Consider the following 20663-nt stretch of genomic DNA (forward strand, 5'->3'; position numbering starts at 1 on the left):
TTTCACCTTTGAGCAGTTTTCACCCATAAATTGGTAAATTAGCACAAAACATCCATAAATTGGTAAACTGCTGTTCTTCAATTAATGGAAAGGAATTTGTTAATTTCTATATCTTTTAATGAGAATACTTTGTGTTGAGAGATCCAAGGGGTCACCTCTCCTGCTATCATCCATTTCTATACCTTTGAACACTCAGCAAGTTAGTTTAAAACCATTCTAAAAACTTTTACTTTTATACCTTTTTGCATATTTTCCTACATTCTAGGTTGCATTCCTTTTCTGTCAGTAGGTAGAAAAGACAGATAGATAGACAGGTGGAGTCTACTAACTTTTGAAGCATTTTTCACGCCCAAACTATACCACACAACAGCCTGCACAAAAACCAGCACAGAAGCAAGATTTAAACAAGAAGATATGAAGACTAATTTGTGTTCAGGATCTAAAAGGTCTAGTAACATGAGGTAGGTTTAGTTCATTAAAATTAAAGTGGACCAGAGTAGTTATTCTATCAAAATGTTCATTATCATATTTAGTTCACTAAAGAAATGTTAAAAAATATATTGTAAATGAAATGAGGAATGAACATTTCATTCTATTCACTTTCATTCTAATGAACCAAACATAGAAAGAAATGTTACATTAGACTCTCTAAAGGTTCAAATTCACATGACACTTAATTGCATTTGTATCACAAATTATTAATCATATGAATAAAAAAATGATATTGCCATATATTTTCATCACTTTTATACTGAAATGTATAGTTTACATTATATCTTTGTATCTTCATACCATGTACACTAATCAAAATCGCTTTAGCTTTGCTAAAATAAAGGTCGATGTAATTATGTTAAAACTGTAGGTCTTATTATATTTTTTTCAAAAGCTTAGGCGAGGATAATGCAATTTTCTCAATCATATAATTTTCATTATTGGATTAATTCAATTTTTTCATAGATATTCTACACATATAGGCCTAAAAAATAAATGATAATCAAAATGAAACCAATGATGGGCCCAACAGTTCGGACTGGACCAATCAAGTCCAAATCTTGGACTGCAAGCAATCTAATGGATAATTTGGTGAAAAGTACCCCACAAAATTGAAATGACTCTGTTACAAAATTTAGGGGCTAAGATCCCTTGTTTTAGATTTTTTGAGAGTTAAAAGGACACATTGTAAATTAATCGAAGGTGTTATTTGGTGCAATAGTAAGTTTAAAAATTGATAATGCAAAAGTAGAAATTGAAAGCACTCTTCACTCGACGTTTAAAAATTAATTTTTTTAATTTTATAATAAACTATCAACAGAAACTATGCCAAATAATCTCACATATTTAGAAGTTGTGGACTGTTTTATCCTTCCATTTGTGGATAAAGTGTCGAGAACCATAAAATACACAAGCATTAATGAGGTCAAAACCTCCCTAGCAGATCACCATCAACATCAATTAGCTGGGCATATACTCTTGTTACCAATTGTTACAATTCCTGTATGACAGACATGCTTTCTTACCCATTTGGACAGTTTAAAAAAGGATAAATTACACTATTAGTTCATATACTTTGGCTATTATGTTATTTTGATCCTTATAATTTTAATTGGATCAATTTTGATCCTAATTTTTTTTTTTTTTTTTTGTCTTAAATTGGTCGAATTATTTACAATTAGTAGCATTTTTTTATTTATTATAAATGTGTACATGAGCAGCATGTGTCATACTTTTAGAAATAAAATTAGAAACTTAATCAATTCAGTAACTTAACTTCAACCAATTAAATGATTTATTTTTTGTCAAAAACCCTAACGACATTATTAATTAAACCAAATTGATGCAAAATTTAAAATGAAGGGTTAAAATTGAGCTAATTAAAACTGTAAGGACTAAAATGGCACAAGTAACAAAGTACATGGACTACTGGTGTAATTTGCTATTTAAAAAAATGTGTGATGGTTTTGTAATGCTGGTGCTGAAATTTTAATGTTATTAACACACTAAAATCAACTCCAATAGATTGGCATGGTGGTCAAAGCATGGGGTCTGGGGTGTATTCATTTCAAGGTCTCAGATTTAAATTCTGCTAAGTATAAATAATTTTTTGTAGTCAGTTCATATGGGGCTTTGCCTCAATTTTAATTGGAGTCCTGACTAGTAGACGGTGGGATTAATCTCTTGGATTAGTAGGTCCATTAGGCCGAAAATCGAATTATCAAAAAAATTAACACGCAAAAATTTTATTTTTTTTAAATTGTTGTTTTATTATTTTGATAAAAAAAAATTAATATATCCACTGATAATAGGTAATTTTGATAAAAATTATTTTGTATAATAATGAATATAAAAATTTCCATCAACGATGCTAGACGGAAGTTGTTTTGTCACTGTTTAGGTAAGGTTAACACTCTAAAATTTTATTGGTGACAGTAATAATGGCAATCAGTGTGGTGAATTGTGATAGTCGTTGTAGAATTTTACTATTCAATCTAAGATTAACATAATAAAATTTTACTTTGCTAATATCATCATTTTCATTGTTTTGATAAATTATTTCTTTAATATTTTCACTAGAGATGTAATAGTATGTGTGATGGTTTGAGATGGTGGATGTATTAGAATTTTATTATTTAAATGTTAAACTTAGAACAATATAATTTTGGAAAAATTATTTTTTTTTAAAAAATAATAAGTTTGACCCTTGCAACAAATTACACTTCGATTTTTTAATTTTGTCAATTTGAACCATAATATTTTCAAATGGGATTTAAATTAACAAAATTAAAAAATTAGGATTTATTTTGTTATAATGGTCAAACCTTGAGTTTTTTTAATTTTTCCTAAAATTTCATTGTTTTTTTTTTAAAAAAAGAATTTCATACTCAATATGGATATTATTTGATAGAATTCAACAAAAAAAATTCAAAAATATTTATTTTATTAAAAAAAAACAACTGTCAGAAGTTACAAATAAATTTAAATTTAGAAAATGGAACAGGAATATTTTAGTAAATAGACTAAATAAAATAAATATTTGTGATCATTCGTGGAAAATGTTGGTAAAGCTTTTGGATCTCACATGAAAATTTGAAACTTTTAATAAATGCGGTGCTAGTATATCCACTTTTCGAGAAAATTTGAGAAGATTACTTTGGTAAATGAAGAAAGAATTTTCAAGGGAAATGAGAAATATATATATATATATATATATATATATATATATTTTTACAATACAAGGTGGGTTAGCCAATTGTTCAACCTTAAATAGAGATGCTGTGTACTGAGCTCCACTTGAATTACTAGCTTGTAGTTGTGCACTTCGTTTTTAGTTGAGTAATGATGTAAATATAGAATTACTTGTGTATCTGTGTATCTAGTTCTTGATAAACTTATCATGACACAAATCCGCCCCTAGAGGTTTGGATCATAACCAATCAGTAATCATGAGATTACTTATAACCTCAGACAAAATTCAAATCATATTTAGTTATATGGGCCAGAAGCGGAAGCAAAATAATAAAATTTGTCCAATGAGCTTGTGCATATATGGCATGAACAAAAACATTTTATATATTAATAACTTACACTCATATTCAATCAAATAGATATTACATATCCATAGATCATTCACAAGTCATTAACATTCAAAACTCAAAAGCTTATGCACAACTCAATCTAACATGACTAACAAAAGAAAACAAAAAACCAGAAGACAAAAGCCTCTTCCATGAGTCGCTCCTTAGCTGACTCCACAAAACTTGGATATACACAAGACTTCTCTAAGGTTGGGTACCCCACTACTCACCTACATACATATATATAACGGAGTGAGCTAAAATCCAATGAATAACATTAGAGCAAATAGCTTATATAAATGAGTTCTATTACATAAATAAAATCATTCTTATAGTAAAATCATTGCATAGCGGAACGACCTCTGGTCTAATACATGACAGAATGATCTTTGGTCCAACATATAGCAAAAAAAACATAACAAAACAGATAATAACATGACAGAATGATCTAGGGTCCAATCCATTACAGATGTACAATGACCATCTAGTCAACACATACCAGACATCTCAGAAGGGTATGTCAAATACATTTATACATAGTCAATTACATTTACAAATATCATATTGATCAGACAGATAGAAGGCTCATTCATATTTTCAAAATCATAAGTGCAAAAAAGCTTACCATGTTGGTAATTAGAAAATAGAATATAAGAAAACATCTTTACTAAGATATTACTCGCAGTGATTTGGTTGTTGACATCGCTTCGTGGATCAACCTACATAACATACAAGCACATACACACATTGGATCACATTACTTAATCAGGTCACCATTCTCTTGATTAATTCCTTTATATTCAATTATTACTTATTAAGTTATTCATGAGGCTTATTTCGTGCCTAAGGATGCTTGGAAGGAAGAGTGGATGCAAATACAGACAGAATATGACTTTTCAAAATAAGTTGAAACAGGGCAGTTCGCTCGAGCACACAAGTGGTTGCTCGCAGACTACACAGTTTACAAAAGTACTGGATAGTCCGAATCTAGGCTCGATAGTCGCTCAAGTAAAGGTGAAAAATAAATTGAGGTTGCTCGAGCGGTCACTTAGTCGCTCGAGCCAATTGCAAAACTACTGCATGCATGATATGTGCGCTCGAGCAACAAGTTCTTTGCTAGAACAGTGCGGTCGAATTCTGGGTTTTCCAAAACTAAATTTGAGCTTCAAAACACATGTTCAAAGTATAAAACCTTGCATGACATGATCTTAACCTTAAATATACTTCCAAAAACATGGATAGAAAACTAATTCTAAACCCTTAGCTCAAAACTTCATAATTTTGCTAAATTGAAGCTTAAAATTTCATGCATGTATGATCTTGGCTTAAATTCTTTTCCTACAACTTTCAAAACATGGAATTGAGCTTCAAAACAACATAATTCTTGGATGCATGTATGATATGATCCTCAATTCAAACATAGGTATCAATATTATGCTCAAAATGATGGAATTCAACAAAATTACACATGCATGTATGAATTAACTTTAAATTCTTCATCCTTAGCTTAGTTCTTGCATTTAACTACATTATCTTCTTGAATTCACATACTTGGTGGCTTAAATTCATGAATTAAGAGTTAAACACATACCTAAAGTCTTCAATTGCATTAATTCTAGCAAAAACTTGAGCTCTACTTCACAATCCTTCAATCCTCCAAGCAATATCTTCAAAATAAAGCTTACTCTCTCTCTAAAATGAAGTCTCTCTCTCTCTCTCTCTCTCTCTCTCTCTCTAAAGCTCTCTTCCAACAAAATTCTTGAGTTCAATTATGAATTAAGCTTCCAACTTAACATATATATAGGCTAGATTAGCTTAAACTAATTAAGCAAGCTTAAGATTAACTAATTATACTTAATTCTAATTGATTTTGTCTAATTAATTTAATCTTAATCAAATTCTAATCAAACTTCCCATTAGGCTCTAAACATTATGCCATTCTAATTAAACTAATCAATTTTGGTTTTTGAAGTCATTAAGGCCTTCAATTTCGAATTCAAAACAAAAATCATAACAAATATTCCAACAACCAATAGATATGCATACAAAATCACATTAAACACATAATTAGCATTCATAATTAAGTAAATATGAGTGTAATATGTGACGGGGTTGTCACAAGACTAGTATCGTTGAGACTTCTTGTGTCGAAAAGTCATCTTTGTGGACCTTACTTCATAAGAGTAGCCCTTTTCTTTGTGAGAGTTGACTGAGAGTTTCTTGTGGTGAGTGTGTTTTATCCTCGGTGTTCGAGGTGTCGAACGCTCTGATGTTGTTTGAGTGTTTGTATGCGGTTGGAAAGTGGTTGGTGTATTGGGTGCAAGAGGAACACGTTAACTGAAGTCTAGTCTCGTAGACTCTATTGAGTTATATGGGTCATAGAGACATTCGTGGCCTTACTTTGTAGAGACATCCGAAAACCCATACATAATGGGGAATTCTATTTTGATTGACATTCTTCTTTCTGTTATAATAGACGAGTCGAGAGTGACTCACTATTCTTTATCTTGTTGATTTTGTCACTCGAGAGTCTTTGTGGTACTGAGGTGTGGAACCAGGGATTCGGGAAATTATCCCTAGTATGGATGTAGACTTTGGGTTGAGGGTTATAATTCCTTTGCGTTTGTCTCACCTCGAGTATGGGTGTACCTTTAATTTTGGAGACGAAATTTCCTAAGGTGGGAAGGTTGTAGCACTTTGAAAATTTTCTCTTCGCTAGAGCACAAGAGTGAGCACTCAAATGGTCTTTTGAACCATCCAGTACATTGGTCTACAGCCTGAGATTCTGAGAGTTTGACATGTTTGCTCGAGCATAGGTTTATCCACTCAAGTGGTAAGTGCATTTCACGGTCTAAGATATTGGGAGTTTGCCATCATCACTCGAGCACAAGTTTTACCGCTCGATCGGTCTTCTGTCTCTCATGCTGGAGCACATGTTTCACAGCTCAAGTGGTCTATTCAGGATCAGCTCTTTAAATGTCACTCTTTAGGTCAAGTCTCTTTCACTTTTCGCTCTCTCTTCTCTCTCTCACCTCCATTTCCAAGCTCCAAGCTTTCATACCTTGGGTTTCATCTTCTTAGAGTGAGAATCCCATCCTAGTTCCATATACCAAAATGTAGAGTACGGCGAGAACTTCTTTTTTTATCTGAGTGGATCATCTCTTCGTCGTTGGTGGATTTTCGAGTTTTCTTCTCTCTCTTCAAGAGGTAGGGATTTCTCTACTTTTTTTTCTTTCCAATACTTTGCCATAGATAGATACGTGATAGTTTTTATTGCATGAAAAACATAGTTTTGGGAAGAGATTTTAAAATGCATATAGATAAGGGTTAGGCTTTGGAACTAAATGAGTTTAATCTTGTATTTGGTGTTGATTATGAAAGTATTTTGTTGATAGAATATGGTTGTGGTAAGTTAAATAAAAAGCCCTAATTTTATTTTCTTGATTAGTAATTTGGAATTGAGTAGTAGTTATGTTTGTGACGGTTGATGAATCTAAGCTAAATTCACGGAATTGAAGTCGTAAAATGAGAGAGAGATTAATTAGTGTTTATGAAACCTAGATATGACGAAAGGTTGTGAAATTAGTAGAATGGGTGTTTCTAATGATTAAGTGAGATATGTTCATATTTGTGAAATTAAATGTAAAATGAGAGAGATAGAAAATGAATAGTTGTCATGAACTTAGATTATGTTGATGAGTGGGATTAATGTAATTAATTATAAAAGTTATTGGATAACGTGAGTGTTTACTTGAACTTGGGAAAGGTGAAGGACGTTGAGATTATGAGAATTTATGTTATTCTTTGTCTTGAGATTTTGTCATTGGCTATCGGTGAAGGATGGTATTGTTTGTTGTAAAATTTATGAGAGCTAGGTTGAAATGAAATATTATGTGTTATGGATAATTTATGTAATCGCATTGTTAATGAGAATGAATGGAAGGAAAGTTAAGATGCATGTGTTGTGGAAATGTGATTGTGCTATATAGAGGTAACGCGTTCCTTCTGGCTAGCAACCAATAAAGCGGGCTGATGCTATATAGAGGTAATGCATTCCTTCCGGCTAGTGACCGGTAAAGCAAGTGGTGCTATATAGAGGTAATGCATTCCTTCCAAATAGCAACCGGTAAAGCAGGTTGGGCTATACATAGGTATCGTGTTCCTTCTGGCTAGCCATCGATAAAGTGGGGTTATGATGTAGGGCTTGGCAAGACCACGGGGTGTTGATGTGTTTCAAATTTTATTGTTGATCCAAGTATATTTGTTAAGACACTTGATGAATTTTTGTACTGAAATTATCATTGAGACTGTGTTATTGAAGTATTTATATATTGAGGTTTAAATCGGTTTTTGTATTGTGATGGGTACTTGGCTTGTTGGTAGTTCTAACGTTAGTATAGTTCATTAACCATGACATTACTGAAAATGATGGTGTGAGTACGGGTTTTAAAGGCGAATGAAGTAAAAGAGAATTTTTGAATACTTGAAGGTGATTTGAAAAGTGAGAAATGTTTTCTCAACGGTTTAATAAGAAATCTTTTGGAAAACATATATCTATGTACATATATTTTGATATACAAAGATGACAATACATATATAATTATCACTTGTGCATTCATGATCATAATTATCTATTGACTACTATTGTTTAGAGGTAATTGGATTCCTACTGGACATATTGTTCATCCCACGTTGTTAATCATTTTCAGGTATGGAGTTGAAGAATTGTTCAAAACCAAGATGTCTTTTATTTATTGGCCATGGGACCTAGCCATGTAGGCGGCATGCCAACTCAGTTCAAAGAGGGTTAATCCCTTTTTACTTATTTGTTCGTTTGTTTTATTTTTTTTCAATGTAAGCCTAAGGGTGTTTGTTGTAATTATTGTATTTGAACATTTCATCATTGTATACGAGAGAAAATGTTATTGTATGTTAATTGTTATTTGCTTCCGCAATTATATCTTGAAAATGGACATTAATAAAGAAATTTGGTAATGTATTCAATTAATAAAAATTTAAGGCATTACAGACCCTCATTCCCCCTCTCTTTCCTCTTTTTTTTCTTCTTTTTCTTCTTTTCCAGATTTGGTCTCTCTCTCTCTCTCTCTCTCTCTGGGTGGTAAAAGAAGGTAAAGAGGTTGGTTGTGATGACGAGGGTAGACGGCGAGGCTGTTCGCAATGAGGCAAAATGGTGGCGTTGTTTGCGTTAGGCGGTGAAGAGCGAAGCTGAGTTGTGGTGGTGCTGTTCGCAATGGGGCAGTGAAACTAGGTCATGATGGTGGCGAGGTTGGTCACGATGGTGGGGTGTGTTGCCAATAGATGTGGGGGAAAGGTCGCTGTTGGAAAGGGAGTTACCAGTGTGACCAGTGAAAGAGAATGAGTTGGATGTTAGTCGCCAAAGATAGCAAAGTTGGTAAAGATAGGAGCTGAGGTCGCCAAATATGGAAGTTGGGGTTGCCAGTGGAGAGGGTGGTGAAAAGGTGAGTGGATTAGAAATTAGGGTTAGGTTTTAAGGGATTGTTTGGTAATTTTAAATAATGATAAAATTGTTGAAAATCCTAAGTGATTCGTGATTAGATCAAGATTAAAATATTTCAATTCCCAATTATTCAAAACATACAATCTAAATCATCACGCACTTACGAAAGTGATTTAGATTGTTATTTTCGAAATAAACAATAAATCGACACAAACGATTTTTACATGGAAAAATCACAATTGAAGAACCTTCAATTGTAATAAAAAACCACGGGCGAACCACCACTAATCAATCCACTACTGAAGAAAGAAAGATTACAAAGACAACAAACAAATTACCGAACTCATCCAATTTGTCTTCGAACCTTCTGTAACTCTTTCACCAAGCCTTTGTCTCGGAATTGATTAATCTGAAGTTGAATCCACAACTTCACTTGTCGAATTAACGACTACGTACAAAATCAAACTCCTTTGAAACTCCACGTTTAGATCTTCGGAATCCACCGAAGAGAACACTCTTGGATATGAAGTAACAAACTCCTTGATGTATGTATCTTAGATCATAAGTTTAGAACTCTCTCAAATCATCAAGGAAAACTCAACAAGACTTTCAGAAGAAAACCTCAAACAAAGCCCTAAGACTCTTTAACAAGATCTAGGAAAAAATAAACCCTAAAATCAGCCTAAACATATATATATATATATAGGAAACAGAGTTCATGATCTCCGCTCGAGCGCAGGACATCCCGTTCAAGCGACTTCAGTAAAATACGCATGTGACCAAACAGGTTTCCGCCTGAGCGCTGAAACCCACGCTCAAGCGCGAAATCACACTTCTCAGTATGTTTACAGACATGACCAATTACTGAGATATCACATATTACGCTCGAGCGCAAATGGTCCTGCTCGAGCGGGAAAGACAAAAACCAAGGAAAAAATTACAACTTTTCAAAAACAAAGTTTGTACGAGGATTTGACAATAAAGGGACCTAACAATTGTAATTAAAAAAAAAAAAGGAAAAGAATTATGAATGTAAGGAGTTAAAATGATGGTGTAAATAGAATTATCAATCGCATGTCTTGAAACTAAAATAAATGTTTGAGAGAGGTTCCACCGAATGTCGCCAATCTAATCCCATAATTAGCAAGACTAAAAACTTGGGAAAAGTTCACTTTCCTTCCATAATTTAGGCTCAAAACACTTTACTCCTTATAATTTAAATATAAAAAAAGAATTCTTATGTTATTTTGGACTAAATTACTATCGATAAACTTCCGTAATGTATAACACACTAATTTTGAGAGTCAACCTTGCTTTTTTAAAATTAAAGTGAAATTAAAATAGCAATACATTTATGCCTTATTTTCACTGTGTACTTCCAAAACCCTAAGAACCCTAACCCTATCTAGCCAACCCTTCTCCCTCTACAACAATTGTTGCCGCATCTTCCCCCTTGTCCTTCATAACATCGAAATTGTACCATTTTCCACCCCAACCATCAACGTTGTCCTCACTCCCCATTTCCTGTAATAACCAAATCATTCAGTTCACATTGCAGGAAAATTCAACATTAGCGGCGTTTCATAAACGGCGCCTATAGGCTTGAAAACGCCATAATAGGTTATAGCAACGTTTACTTTTTTCATCATTAATGCGAGTGTCATCATTTAAAACGTCGCTAATACTTATAGGCAACATTTTTTTAAACGTTGCAATAGCTTAACACCTGTTAATTTTTTTTTGTCACAAATAATATATTATCTCACGATTACATCATTTAGCTATATTTTTTTACAAAAACGACACGTTTTCATTTTTTTTCTCTTTTAGGTTTGATGTCATGATTACGTCATTTAGCGACGTGTTTTTACAAAAATGCCATTTATATATTTATTTTTGAGAAAGAACACAGGGCCACATTATATCAAAATTGAACACTTCAAAATAAAACAAAGAAATAGCACATAACATCAAAATTGAAGTATTGAGGTAGAAAGAAAAAATTTAAATCCAAATATTAGAACAAGATGATGAAGGATAATGCCAAGCGTTGGCTCAATTACTAAAACAACCAATTCGATGAATTGACAAAACATCATAAATGACCCAAAAATGAATCAGCAACTACCCCCCATAAGGCAATGAGAGAATATAATTACAAATGTCAAAGAAAGTCTCAGTGTGAATTTTTTAGTTGCTCATAGCTTCGACCCTACTTTCAATAATAGCTAACTCTCAATTCTGTCTGTGTTGGTTCCTGGGTGTCATCGCCCTTTCCTAGAAATATTAGCGGACCTACGATACCCAAACAAAGACAAATCCATAAAACTTGTAAGCAAGAACCCTCTATTAACTTGTAAGCTTTCCTAAACAAACAAACAAACTGATGAAACTTCTATTATCTAGAAATTCATATAAGAAACTGCTAAAAAAATGTTATGGCAATGAAATCCACTTGCCTTCATGACAAATCACTTTTAAGCAAAATAAAAAGAAAAGCATAAAAAGATTTCTGAAAATTACTCTAACAACGTAAAGTTCTTTTTGTTCACATATCAGAGAGGTTTGTAGACCTTAATGCCCAATGCATATAACAACCAAAATTCTGTCAAACAATCAATCTCAAAGACTACTCCATAAAGATATAAACATTGAAATTCCAAGGTTTTATACTGTCTAGTCAAACTAAACCAAACCCCATACAGTTCAGCATGGTATATTCTCAGCACCTAGGAAGCACGGGTGCGAGTACGGATAAGGGGTGCGGGTATGCTGATACAGCAAATTCTTTAAAAAGTAGGATATGTGTATGGTTGGGGCACGTCAATTTTTTTTTTTTAAAACTAAACATCTAACATACAAAACGATGTTTAATATCATAATTAAAAAGAGAAATTACAAAACCAAATAAATCATTCTTCAACGATACCAACAATACTAAAGTAAGTCCATGAGCTATTTGAATGTCATCACATAGAATAAATTAGAAAAGAGAGTTTCATGCCAAAAACAAACTAAACAAAAATAAAAGATAACTACATCAACTTGTCTAAAAAAAGTTTTATAATTCTTTCTTTTTCTTTTTTGATTGTCTAAAATAGGATGCAAAATAAAGCAAAGCCATGACTCATAGGTAAAGGGTGTTGGAAACAAATTACCTGATAATTTTCGAAGAAAGAAGAATAATAAAGGATACAACAAATTCTAGCAGCTGCACAAAAAAGAAGGAGAATCGAAGAAGATGGAGAATCGAAGGAGAATCGAAGAAGATGGAGAATCGAAGAAGATGGAGAACAGATCGAAAAAGAAGGAGAAGGAAAGAAGACGGAGAATTGAAGAAGAAGAGGGAGAATCGAAGAAAAATAGATCGAGTACCTACCTCTATGAAAAGTTGCTGCGAAAAGTTGAAGAATAGCTAAAAATTGAATCACCGTTGCTATTGAAAAATCGAAGAACAGCTAAAAAATCGAACCAATGTTGCTGCTGAAAAATCAAAGCTGTCTTCGTCTTCTTCGTAGTCAAAGAGTTGTTGCTGGTTGCGTATAACATAAACCTAATTTGTTTATGTTTTGATTATTACAAAATAACCTCTAAATTTATAATTTTTTCTTAATTACCCACAAAATTTGCTCCGGTACCCTTACTATATAAGAAAATTTAATTTTTCACCCCCGCCATACCCAAAACGTACCCACGACGTACCCAAAAGTATTTGTCGTACCCAGCATATATTCACCATATCCAATACGTGTGCATCTGTGCCAGTACGAGTACCCGCACCCGATAAGTACCCGATACTCATACGACACCATTTTTAAAGTACCCATGCTTCATAGCTTAGCACCCAAATAGTGCATTAGGGCTTTTCAACAGATAAAGCAAAACTACTAGATCCAACTCAACAACCATAAAAGATCAACAAATTACACATGCCCACAAAACGTTCATCAAAACAAGCTCAGTGAAGATCCACAGTCAGAGATTTAGAGAGAGAGAGAGAGAGAGAGAGAGACCTCAATAAGTGTCCGATCTACTTCTTTTTCTTCCCGTTCTTTGATATTTGAACATGCATTTAAAGAAGAAAAACAAGTAACATGAATAAAATGTCATATTGAAAATTTCATAATCAACTATTTACTCATTTACAGAGACTTAGTCCTTTTAACATATAAGGCTTTCTCTCAACAAGTAGATAATCTCTTTCAACTTATAAAATAAGAAATCCCAAACATTAATTAGTATCCTTAAACAAAGATTAATGACCAAGCAACTTGAAGCCACTATAGATGAATTTAAAATTAAAAAAAAAAAAGAAATCAATCACATTGCAGTCACTATTACCTCCCTAAGCAGTCACTATCACCTCCCCAAGGCCAAGTCCAACCACATATGTGGTTATTAACCTAGTAGTCACACTGCTGCAGAGAGAATAAACAACAAAGAAATCAGCCTCTTGTTCTTTTTTTCCTATGATATTAATAACCAAGAGAGTAACTTGATAAGATTCTTACAACATATTTTTCTTCTCCACATCTCCAAATTACAGAGGATCTCAAGCTGCAAGAAAAATAGACATTGAAACAAAATATGAGCAAGTGCACAATACAATAAAAACCAACCATGTTCATCCTGTTCAGTAAAGCATTAATAGAAATGATATTCCCACTCTCTTTTAAACTTTTCACTCTAAGTTTTGTCTTTCAGCCTCTCACAAGTGGAGTGTCAGTATCAGTGTCAATATCATTGCTCTACCTTATATCTAACAATCATGAATACTGTCAAGAATATAGATGTCCAGAATAAATACACCTCAAACATATGACCCTTTTTTTTATTTCATTGGCCATCTTCATACTTCGTATTTTATAAAATTTCAACGAATATATTTCTGAAATTTGATATTTTATTAACCATCTCATCAAAATCAAATTTTGATATGATCCACAAATCTAAAATAACATTTGAATTCTGAACTAAAACATGATATAAACTCCCAAACAGGAATTCTATCAAAATATACTAGTGACAAGCATAATGCATATTAAATGGACTGCAGAAGCAACAAGATTAAATAGAATAAACTTCAAGCCATCAAAGGGTGTCTTTTCCCCCCCTTTTTTGATGGACCATGATCCAGGTAACTCAACAAAAAATAAAAAATAAACCAAGAGTTGAATGACCAATGTTAGAAACCACAAAACACTTTAAGATGCAGAATGATCTTTTTAAGATAATATCTTATAGCTTCACAAAGTCAAAAGCCAGATCATCTACATATAGTTGGTTGATATCGGTGTAAATCACATTTTTTTTTCTAAGCAATTGCAAGAAGTGAAAAAATAGTAGTTTATCAATTTACATGGGAACTACACTGAAATGATTATTAGAAGAGAGACAGAGCAGATCTGATATTACCATATTAGCTGATCGGGGAGAGAGAGAAAACAGATCTGATCAAAGAGAGAGTAGATTCGAGAAAAAGATCCACATCTCTTCACCGTTGAGCTTCTACTCACCGTTTCCAACGATCCACATCCAACACCGCCTGCTTGTCCCGTACATAATCAGAGATGCTAACACCGCACTCGAAGATCCAAGGCCTCGATTTCTCTCTCTTTCTGAAGTCACACCTCTGTTCAATCAAAATAGAAATTTTTTTTTTTAATTGATTTGAATTCCCTACAAGTACAACTACTTTTAAAAGAAATAATTAATAATTTGATAATATTATTTTAACGGCATGACGTTAACCCATTGTTTTCTAACACCGGGTATAGTTTAATTTTTGAGAATAGGTGAATTTATTATTTAATTGTTGTTATAATAATTAATGACATTTTTATCAAATATTATTTAAAAATGTTATTAATTATAAATTTTTAGTGATAGTTTAAAATTTTTATTACAAAAAATGTCATTACATATAAGTTTTAGTGACAATTTAAAAAAAAGGGCAAATTACATATACACCCCTCCAGGTTTGACAAAATTACAGATACCCCCTGAGGTTTGAGAAATTACGAATTCCCCCCTGAATGCTATATTTGCATAAGAAATTAGGGGGTAATTTGTTATGAAATATAAACCTCAGGGGGTAAATTGTTATGAAAATACAAACCTCAGGGGGCGGGATGTAATTTCCGAAACCTCAGGGGGTATCTGTAATTTAACCAAACCTGGAGGGGTGTATATGTAATTTGCCCTAAAAAAAAATCGTCATAAAAAAAGTCACTAATTTTCAATTTAAAACGATTTGAAAAATTTGTCACAAAAAACGTTACTGATTGTAAGTTTTAATAATAATTTATAAAAATCGTGATAAAAAAAGTCACTAATTGTTAATATTTAACGACATATGTAAAAAATCATTACAAAAAAATTATTTTTAATGACAATTTACTAAGACTTATTTTTAATAGAATTTGATGGGAATTAAGTCTAACTATTAAGACATTAATAATTTACTCTTAAATTTTTTGATATTTAAAAAATCTTGACAAATTTTACGACTTTTTAAAACATGTCATAAAAAAGTCACTGTATCGGTTTTTCCCTAGTCACTTCAATTAGATCTCACCCAAAGTAATAATAATAATAATAACAATAATTCTCTTTTAACTTTACATCTTGTTTGTTGCCTTGGCTCTTGGGCTATGAGAATTTTTTGTTTTACTGCTCGGCCTTTGATTTGTATGCTTTACTTTGATCCCATGCTCAACTATCTGAGTGTACCAAGGTAATATCTAGGGTGGGCAAGGTTCGATTTAGGTATAAACCAAGAACCAAGTTATTATTTACGATTTCATAAAGTTTGAAATTAAACCAAACTATAAAAATCTTAAACTAAATTGAACCAAATTGAACTAACAAAATGCAGTTCGGTTCCATTTGGAACAAAAAAAATTTAGCAACGTGTCATCATTCATAACATGATCTCAAAATATTGCTCACAACCTATACAAACACCAACAATATGTCATCATTTTTCAAACAAGAGTTGTTTAGATAATTGTTTAAAATTATTTATACCAATCTATTGGAACACACTAGCAGGTGCAGATAGTTAACTAATTGGTACTTGAATGTTTATGACAAATTAGGAGAAAAACTGTTCAAAGTAGGCACTTATTAATTATAATATCGAAATTCTTTTCTCATAATCAATAACAATATGTAATAATTTTTTTTGATTAATATTAAGCACAAAATCTTAAATATTTAATATAAAATTTTATTTTTTTAAATTTTTTTTCACAATTAACCTTGTGAAAGATTAGAATTGGAAATATAATATTACTTGTAAATAGTGTATTATAGGCAATGCAAAATAATCTTATAAGTCTTATGATAGATTATATAATAATATACAAATAATAGTGATACCACATCATTATCGATATATGGTGTCACTAATCAATAGTAAAATATTACATGGAGGGTTAATTTCACTTGTCAAATATAATTAACATTTCAATAATTCCACATTTTCATAGTGGGGTTAATTATGTTTACATTTAAATGATGATGTGGTATCACTATTGCACTAAATTTCTTTTACAAAATTTTCATACATAATAATGTGACTTTTTGTAATTCCTTTATTTTCAATCAAAACAGCTATATTTTTGTAATTAAAAAAGGAGAATTTTTTTTTAAGGTCCTTGATATTAAGATTTTATAAGATAAAAGACATAATATTTTCATAGTAATTGGGGTCCCTCAACATTTTCACAGAAAAAATTTCAATTTTCATAGAAAAATTTTAATTTTTTTTTTATGATTTCACAAATTTTTTTTGAAATTTCTCTAATATGATTACAAAGAAATTTCGTCGAGAGACCTTAGTTAATAAAAAAATATATATTAGACTTCTTCTACTACCTAAAGTTGGAAAGGGAAATTTCACTAATTTTCTCATTAAAAAAATGCCATTAAGAAATCATTCTAAATGTTATTTCTACATAAATTTTTTATTTATTAATTATTTTCCTTATATACAAAACAAAACAAAAAATGCATAATTGAGGGGGGCATGTGCCCTTGGACCCTTCGTAAATCCGTCCCTAGTTATATACATACACGTGTGTATAAATGGTTTGGCTCACCGTGAAATATAGTTCACCTATATTAAAATTAGAACTAAAGCGTCCATTGAAAGGAACCAATCCAAGCTGTATGATTTGGTCTGAATCAAGTTGATATACAAATTTTTCAATTTTTTACTCAACCATAATAACATCTATTTTTTGATATTTCTTATACGCTTCCCTACCCAACCACAAAAAAAGGAAAAAAAGAAAGAAAAAGAAAAAGAAAAAACCATTTAGTTCTCTTCAAAAACAAAACAATTTCTTATAGGGCCAATTTGGTTACGTTTGCTCCTTTCGCTTGTTGTATTCACCTTGAGTGTTGCTATTAGTACCTCACTTATTATTTTGGACTCCTCATTTTTTATATTTTTTATTATAATAATAACCTCAAATGAAATTACTAAAAATGACATCAATTATTTTAGGATACCCTATCTCACAATTAAGCTCACACACTCACTTAATCATGAGATAGGATTTATAAGAACACTCACTTCCGTCACCACTCATACACTTCAAAACCTTCAGAACTTGTCCACTCTAAAAAACTTAAGAACCCTCTAACGGAGATATTCTGATAACAACGATGACAACTATTCGACTATACACACTTCTCCAGCAATAGTAATGAGTGAAAGTTTTTATAGCAACCACAATTCCATGAGACGAATGAAGTACAACAATGTAAGTTTGAGGAGGTTCATAGCTCGGATAATGTTTGCAACTTGGAGAACGTTGGCCTTGTAATGGTAAATTTTTTTCAAAAACACGAACAAAGATGGTGAAAACGGTTCGACTTACGTTTCCTAAGGTTCAACAATGCAAGGCCGAACATCAATCATTTGTTCAGCAATACAAGCCTAAGACATAAGTTATTTGTTTGAGAACACAGGTCCAAACAAGGGAATTTCTTAAATTTTGAAGGGTCAAACTTGTGCACATACGCAAAGTTCACATTTTCTAAGATTCAAGAACAAAGGGTCGAACATCAGTCAATGTTCGGCAACACAACTCCGGACATAGGTTATTTGTTCGGAAATACAGGTCTGAACAAATGAATTTCTTAAAGTTTGATGGATCGAGAGAGAGAGAGAGAGAGAGAGAGAGAGAGAGAGAGAGAGATGGGTTTCAAATCAACAGAGAAGCTTCTCTTCACTTGCGAAACTTGTCTTTCTTTCTATGAGATTCGTCGTGAGAGAGAGAGAGCGCGACAGAGATACCACCGTAAGAGTGAGAAGAGATCTCTACGATGAAGTTCAAATTTGAACTTTTTGGGTGTGTTTGATTGGGGGGATAAGGAGGGGATTATTTATTGTGCGGATTGTAATCCGCACAGTAAATTCAATCCGATGTTTGTTTTTTTTTTAGTCCCCCGGACATGGAGTCCGGCCAGACTCCTTATCCCCCATATGGGGGATTATACTATCCTGGGGGGGTGTGGGACAATTTTGGGGGGACAATCCACTGTTGAGATTAGGTGGTAAAATGACCATTTTGACCCTCTACTATTTAATTATGTATTATATTTTGTAAAATTCAATAAAATTTAAATTTCTCAATTTAAAAATAAAATAATTTTATTTAACTTTTTATTGATGTTTTATTTATTTAATTTTTTTAAAATAATTTTTTATAGATATTTTGTTGATGTTTTATTTTTAAATTTTGTTTATATTTTATTTAATTTCATTATTTAAATTTTAATAGATGTTTTATTTAATTTCATTGTTTAATTATTATTATTTTTAAAAACAAATTTATTTAAAATTTTAATTAAAAAATAACATATATTTTTATTGATATTTTATTTATTTAATTTTTTGACAATAAATTTATTTAATTGTGTAAAAAATAAAATAAAATAAATTTTTATTTAATCTAGATAAAAATAATTAAAATATTAAAGATATGTTTAATATTGCTATTATTTAATAAACTATTGAAAAAGGATAAAATAGTCTTTTGGTCATTTATCCTATCTAGTCCGTCCAACCAAACGTTGGATTCACTAAAAATAGTCCTTTCCAGACATCTAATCCCGTGAAAAAACAAACACAAGATACATATCCAATCCAACTAAATAGTTTGGAGGATTCACAGTCCCAGGACTCAAATCCGATAGATTCTAATCCCCCCTTATCCAGTCCGTCTAATCAAACACACCCTTTAGATTTTGGAAGATCAATGATTTTTAAGGGTGTGCATTTTAGTAGGTGTGAAATTTTTAAAAAGATAATTTTGGCATTATTAAGAGGTGAGAGATATTTTAAAGATTTTGAAATTTATAAATGGAGGTCTATAAAAATGAACAATTCAAAATAATAAATGAAATGCTAATAACAACATTCATTCACCTTTTCCCCTGCTCCCAACATGCAATTATGCTTCAATATTAATGCCACCTCATGCCCAAACTTTACTATAAAGACACCATCCTTGGTATAATGTCAAATAAGCTTATCCTTCACTATGCCTGTAGAGGGTTGGCAAGGCAATTTATTAAACTTGGAATTCAAATAAATAATTAAGAATATAAGGTAAATTTGTTATTTAGTTGAATTTATTTATTCTTCTTGTGGGAAATTAATGTTGTTTTAATTAGAAATTATGTGTATAATATATAATTTTTTTTGATAAATAAAAAGAAAAAAAATAAGAGAAGCAAAAAAGAAAAAAAAGGCAAAGGGCCAAAAGGGTATTAAAGTCATTTTACTTGGAATTTGGAGAGAGCTACCATTTGCACACCCAAAAATTTTCAATTCACATCATTTTGCATTCATATATTAACTATGTATTAAGGTCATTTTTAATTCCTATTTTGGGTCAATTCATACGGAACTTTACTCTGACTTTAGTTGCGCCTCCGTTGGTGGACAGTGGGATTGGTCTTCCAGAAATTATTCGGGGTGCACACAAACTGGCTCAGACACCCTAAATTATCAAAAAAAGAAAGGGCATTTTCAATTCATATTTTTTGGATAAATTACACTCCCTCAACAATTGTTCTATATCATTTTACCCACGTAACTAAAATTTGTAGCACCTAACTCCCCTCATCTATTAATTAATTTTTTCTTTTCTTTTCAATTTAGACCTTCATAATGAAAATACCCTTTCATAGGATAAATTACACTTTAGCTCATTGAACTATCATCCAATATTACTTTACACCTTCAACTGAAAAATGATACATTGCCATTTTAAATTATAAGTTTACATCAATGTAAATATTTTGTTAAGAATCTGTTATTTAAATAGATAAAAAATTGACATTTGACTTACACATAACATCTCGAATTAAATGCCCAAAATGACATTATCAATATTTTTGGTTTTGTTTTTAAAAACTATTTAAGTTTTTTTATTTTTATTTTTATTTATTTTTGTATTTAATAAACCTCTTTAAATTTTTTTACTTTGTAAGTATATCTAATTTAGATGCATCTAAAAATTAAATATTTATGAAAAATAAAATAAAAGAATTCCTAAAGATGAAAAATATGAAAATATACCCTTTTTTTT

At 31.5% G+C, this 20663-nt stretch overlaps 1 non-coding gene across 4 annotated transcripts; it reads right to left on the reverse strand.

Annotated features, from left to right (window-relative positions):
- Positions 1–3683: 3683 nt before the first annotated feature.
- LOC114297542 (uncharacterized) lies at positions 3684–14837 on the reverse strand. 4 transcript variants are annotated; one of them, XR_014361691.1, is made up of 4 exons: positions 14467–14837; positions 13563–13608; positions 13393–13469; positions 3684–3802 (listed from the first exon to the last, which is right to left on the reverse strand). It is a non-coding gene; the product is annotated as an uncharacterized LOC114297542 (transcript). The 4 variants fall into 4 exon arrangements; XR_014361693.1 differs by lacking the exon at positions 3684–3802 and adding an exon at positions 4156–4291; XR_014361690.1 differs by lacking the exon at positions 3684–3802 and adding an exon at positions 11083–11346.
- Positions 14838–20663: the final 5826 nt, after the last annotated feature.

Source organism: Camellia sinensis, chromosome 2, assembly GCF_055761805.1.
Source record: "Camellia sinensis isolate YWXY chromosome 2, ASM5576180v1, whole genome shotgun sequence".
Classification (NCBI taxonomy): domain Eukaryota; kingdom Viridiplantae; phylum Streptophyta; class Magnoliopsida; order Ericales; family Theaceae; genus Camellia; species Camellia sinensis.